The 5,768-nt window shown below is 44.3% G+C and overlaps 1 long non-coding RNA gene and 1 pseudogene across 1 annotated transcript; both read right to left on the reverse strand.

Moving 5' to 3' along the window:
- Nucleotides 1-348: 348 nt before the first annotated feature.
- On the reverse strand, nt 349-1,956 carry LOC125554406. The gene is made up of 2 exons (XR_007304402.1): nt 1,333-1,956; nt 349-732 (listed from the first exon to the last, which is right to left on the reverse strand). It is a non-coding gene; the product is annotated as an uncharacterized LOC125554406 (long non-coding RNA).
- A 1,263-nt stretch (nt 1,957-3,219) lies between these two features.
- Nucleotides 3,220-5,428, reverse strand: LOC125554407 (annotated as a pseudogene).
- Between the last annotated feature and the right edge of the window lie 340 nt (nt 5,429-5,768).

Raw genomic sequence — 5,768 nt, forward strand, 5'->3', positions numbered from 1 at the left:
CTAGAACAGGCTAGCTTTGGTCTGTGCTTGCTTACGAAGACTTTGTGTGTGGATCGATCAAGGTCCGGTGCTAGCTTTCAACGTGAGTTGAGACTAGCTTTGCACTACGGGGCATCTCGGCGTAAAGGAACTTCGTCGAGTTCGTCAGCGAGCTTCGTCTGTCTTCGTCGTTCGTCGTCGGTCGTATCGCCGTCGTCAGAAAGTACTTGACGCCGGGTCTGGGCCAACAGCTACGCCACTGGGTGTTAAGGTTATTGAGTTGAGGGCACGAATTACATGTAGCTGCCTCAAATATTTCCTTCAAAATGTCACCCACGCTAAAATTCTGAGAAACATGAACCCACATAACAAGGTCAAAATACTTTTTTTTCTTGCTTGTCCTTCTCAGGGGCATAAACTAACCGCGCAAGGGTAGTTTTCCTAGACCCGCCAATGCCATGAAGACCAATTACAGATTAACATAAACCACTGTTGGTATTTGGCTGACCATCACATTCCTTCTCATGAAGCATTTCCGCGATCTTGTCACTCTCTTTATCTCACCCGAATACTATTGGGGGAGGGCCCCCCGTAGTGACTGCGCCTTCCGAACTAGCAGGAGCAGCTTGGCTTCCATTGAAATTAATCACGGTCGATAAATTTGAGATGTTCTACAAATTTGTATGCATTGTTTAGAATATCGTCTATCTTCTCTAACCTTTCTTTCAAATCCTTCTTTGATATACCAGTAGCCTGCAAAACAAAATCAAAGGGTGCAGTGTCAACAAACATTAGGACTGCAGCAAAAAATAAAGCGTAAACATATAAAAAAAAGGGACAGAATTTCTGTCACCATTAGCAAGGGTTTGCGTGTAAAATAAGCATGGCATGGTATGCTTCAAGAGTGTATTGTGCCACAAATATGGCACTACCCAAACAATTACTAGAAAAAAATCGAAGTTACCAAGCACAAGCTTGGAAAATTGTGTCTATAATTGGAGGCGAAGGAGTAGTAACTGACGCTGATTGCTTTTGCACATATTGATGATGCTTGCATCACATTAACATAACTAGGAAAGGATCCTGTCTATAAAACTAATCGACTGCATGCAGTTGAATCGTCTTCTAAAGTTCAAATTTAGTTATATTTCTTGCAGCTTTGTATAATTTACAAACAAGAAATACATCTATCTATGAACTCTTGAGAAATTATGCACACATGATTTGAATAGCTGGATTTTCCAAAGGGAAAAGGAAAAGGGCCATTTCTTATCATGTGACCTATCAGATATGTAGCACCACAATGTTTCAGAACATGTGAGAAACCGAAACAGATAGACCAAAAGGACAAACCTTATTTTTTAGGGGGGGAGCCTTGGGCAGGAGTTTTTCAGCCAGCATCTCTTATGCCATCTGATTTGAACTTGTCATCTTGGATCTTTTTTCTCGAGACAATGATACTCAATGTCATCCAAGATGTCTTCGGCTTCATAGAAAGCATTCTTAAGATCGTTGAAGAACTGCTCCACACGAGACCTGTTGGGGAACTCCTCAAATACCTCCATAGCCCGCTCGATCAGCAAAACTTTTGGACCAAGCTGTCGTAACTTCTCTGACGCGTGAAAGCTCAGGTAGTTGGCGCATTTCTTGAAAAGCTCAGAGACGATAGGCGCTGTTACCCATCCTATGGCTTTCATGCCTAGCATGGTCACTGGATCCGCCATTAGATGCTGATTTGCTGGAAGTAGGGCCTCACATCAAGAGTTGGAACAGGTTGTGGAAGGGAAGAGCCTTCTTGGAATCGCTATACTACTCAGTCGTGTGCATTGTACTAGAACAAATGGCCTCAGATTCAAGAACAAGGAAGCCTCCATTGACTCACCATCTATATAAAGAATTCACCCCCACTTGTCAAGTGGATCTAAAAGTATAATATCACCATCTGGAGAGAACCTGTAATATACTAGTCAATTGATTCCTTGCAAGACTCTCTGTAAGATTGTGTGATCCTTCTGATTTGTTCATCCATCATAATATGACGAGTATATATAAAAGCAATCATGGGAATAATATATGACCTAAATGATGAAAAGTCAGAGCTCCAGCGATAAGGCTATTTCAACTAACAGTTGATGTCAGTTACACGAAGAACGGGTCAGTTCATGGATACAATGCATCCGCATCTAATAACAGGAAAAATACATGAACAAGTACCAGTTGGCATGCTTGTCTCACAGTCTCACACTACAGGCTGTCCTGATAATCTTGATAACCATCCGCATCTGCAACCGAGCACGGCTCAGTCATGACTCTGCAATAAACTGACAGCCTAATATGACACTGCCAGCCAAGATAAAAGCAAAAGAAAAATAGTTATTAGATCTTGACAGATCCCAGTCAAATTTCTCAAAGAGGAATCAGCCAGTTTATGCACAATTCGTTCCAGATAATGGAATAGGAAGAGAGCAGCTTGCCCAGCCAGTTTATACTTAACATATTCGTTGATTAAAATTACAAATCTACCACTCAAATGTGGAAACAACGGTAGTTTGTTCTACCCCGCCGGAGTAAGACTGGACGATGGAAAAGCATGAACTTCAATTCATACAGGGAATCACCTTCCACCGCTAGACCGGAGTTTCGACGCCACAATACATTCCTCGTTTACCAAGCAGCACAAAGAAGTCAACATCGCAAGCTTTGACCGACGCCATATGAGAACGGAAGTTTGTGATCGCGGCCATGGGCTTGGACCACAAAATTCTTATCCGACTTTCTATTCGTCACACACAAAATTCATTTTCTTTTTTGCCCTCCTTTGTCCATGACAAATAAAAAAAGGAAAATGAAACACCATTTCCAGCCACCAAAGTAGGTACCATTAAACGAGCTGTTTATTATGCAGAAGAGATGCTCAAAACATAATCTCTATCGGGTAGTTTTCCACCTGCTTCTTTTACTGTTTTTCACCTGCTACCATTTTCTATTCTCCCAGGCCTCCCAAAGTCTCATTCTGAAAAGAGAATGCCTTACAAATTTGAATCAGCATACTGCATACAGTAGGCAATTTGAAAAGCAGTGCACAAGTAATACAACCCATGCTGTAATGCAATTTCCACACCAACAAGTATTTTTTATTCTAAAATAAACTAAAATTACGACTCACTGGACGTCATCATCAGTCCAGCAGAAGTGCGAACACTTGTTTTATGAGATTATTATCATTTTTTACCATACCCATCAACAAATTATTCTCTTCATGGCCGAGGAGGATTCAAGCATGAGTTGCTCCTTAATCCGGTGCCTGCTAGCTTCATCCACCTGGGATCTCATCGGGTCAATGGCATTGCACTCCTTGCATGGGTCCTCACTATGAAGCTCGATTCTCTTCAACCCCGCAGCATGTTCCATGACTAGCCTTATATAGTTTGTCACCTTGACCTCTTCCTCGAACCCAAATATCATGAGCAACTTCAAGTTGAGATGCTTATCTTTCGATGGCTCCCACACCACATTGGTCTTCTCGGCAGTATCATCAGGCTTTTTCTCACATGCATGTTTAGTTTGGGATAACTTCATGCATGGGCAAACAAAATACATAACACATGTTAATTAAACTTGCCTCACCCATGCAGGACAATGTAACAACAATTGCATTTAAAAATATCTTTGCCATTTAAAAAGTTGCAACACACTCAATACTACTTGTACTACTACCACTGCAACAACAATAAAGCCTTGCACTCCCAAACAAGTTGGGGTAGGCTAGAGTTGAAACACATAAGATCTCGAAACCAAGTCATGGGCCCTGTCTAGCTAACTTCAACACACTCAATACTAATATTTTAAATCTAAGTTTCAAAATTATATCTTAAATCTAGACCCCCCTGTAGGGTTTTTGGATGAATTTTAAATCCTAGGTAAAGTAAGACACAGAAATATGCTTCTGGGATTCCTATGAAATTACAGCTATAATCCTCCTATGTTGCTCACATGTTTATTTCTTTATTTCAACCAAGATACTTTGTAACAAATAATTCTAATGAAAAGGGATATGTGCATATTTCCTCATTGCCAAAAAAGCAAGGAGAGAATTTTGGAGAACTCTAAAACGAGGTACAAATACAGCAGGATACTGTATGCACTACTTTTAACATTCGTGCTACATTAGATTTGGTGAGTAACTGAAAAATATATCAACTGCTTCCTGCTATATTGTTAAAGCTGAATATTCGAGTAACATGCCATTCTAGAATGAGCCACATCCATACTTTGAATTTCTGCAGGGCAGATGCAGCTTCTAGGATAAACAGGGTCCAGCTCAGGTCACACTCAGGGAAGATACCAAAAAGATGCACATTGGCCAGGTTTCTGAATATAGCAGTGAGCTGCTTCGGCTGCTCCGGCTGAATCTCTGTAACATGAAGAGCACAAGATACACAACTGAACTTGGCAAAGAAGAAGAGCAGATGATATGTAAATGCACATAATTAACATTACCATTCGGGGAAAAAAATGAGTTGCAGTTTCAACAGATTCCTGGAACTTCTTGGAAGACACTCGCTCAGCATGAGAGGTGGTTGCCACGCCTTTCCATAATAACCGAGGGTCACTCACCGAAGCTTGGGAACGTCGCCGAAGCGCACTGGGAGGTTCGCGTTGTGCCGAGAAGAGCACATCACTGTCCTGAGCTCGGGGACGGAGATGAGTTCGATCTGTTGACAACAAAAATGGATGAGGTTGAGCTTCCGAAGCCCTGAGCACGGGGTATCAATCTTGAGCGCCAACTGCTGATCAACCAGACTTCAGGAACTCAGGGTGAGGTGCTTGAGCTTATCGCAAGCGTTAATGAGTTCGGTGATGTCGGAATGTCCAAACGCAAGGTTCTTGAGTGTAAGCCTCGTGAGCCACTGGAAGGTGGTCGGGTAGGCACGGGAGAAGGACATGAACTGCTTCCCTAACTCAGCAAGCAGTGTGGCGAGCAGCGGGGCGGCGTTGCTCGCGGGCGGCGCGGATATGCAAAACTCAAGGCATTCGGTATCGCCGTATCTCACAAGGTCCTCGACGGTGCGGCCTATGGTGCTCAGATGAGGAGATGACATGTAGAAGGTGAGGATGAGGGTCTTGAGGGCATCACTTTCGCACTCGCAGTCTCGCACTCTCCTAGAGGAACGACATCGCACTCGTGCAGAGGAACCACAGACAGCAGCGTATGCGCAGCGCTCGTGAACGCGTCCATGACCTCGAGCGGCGTGGCGCCTTGGAAGTGGCAGACGCCGAGGTGCAGGCGCGAGAGCCGGTAGGGGAGGTGCTGCCACCGCATCGAGACTGCGCCGGCCCGGACCGCCTCGGGCAGGTCAAGGCGCTCGATGATTTCGAGGAGGAGTTCGTCGGGGAGCATGCTGATTCTGTCTCGGCCTATATTGAGCTTGCGCGGCGGCGACTCCATGGCAGAAATCCAGAGGCCGATTGGTTAGCTGGTTGAAACCCTAGAATCTTGAGATGCGGCGGCGCCCTGCTCCGAGGAAGCGGTTCCTCACCCTCCCTCCGGCGCTCCACACCTCCCGCGGGTGACCGTCGATCTAGACAGCTCGATGGATCCTGCTCCCGCCTCCTCCTCGATCACCCTCCGGTGTGCGGCTGCTAGTCGCTGAGATTGCGTGGTTATATTCGATTGGTGCTGTCACTTTTCCCCAGGAGAATTTCTATTTTATTTATTTTGCCGGGACTTACTTTTTATTGGATTTTTTAAGTACTGTACAACCACTACAACTAACTCATAAAACCCA

The sequence above is a fragment of the Triticum urartu genome, chromosome 4 (genome assembly GCF_003073215.2).
Source record: "Triticum urartu cultivar G1812 chromosome 4, Tu2.1, whole genome shotgun sequence".
In the NCBI taxonomy this organism is placed as follows: domain Eukaryota; kingdom Viridiplantae; phylum Streptophyta; class Magnoliopsida; order Poales; family Poaceae; genus Triticum; species Triticum urartu.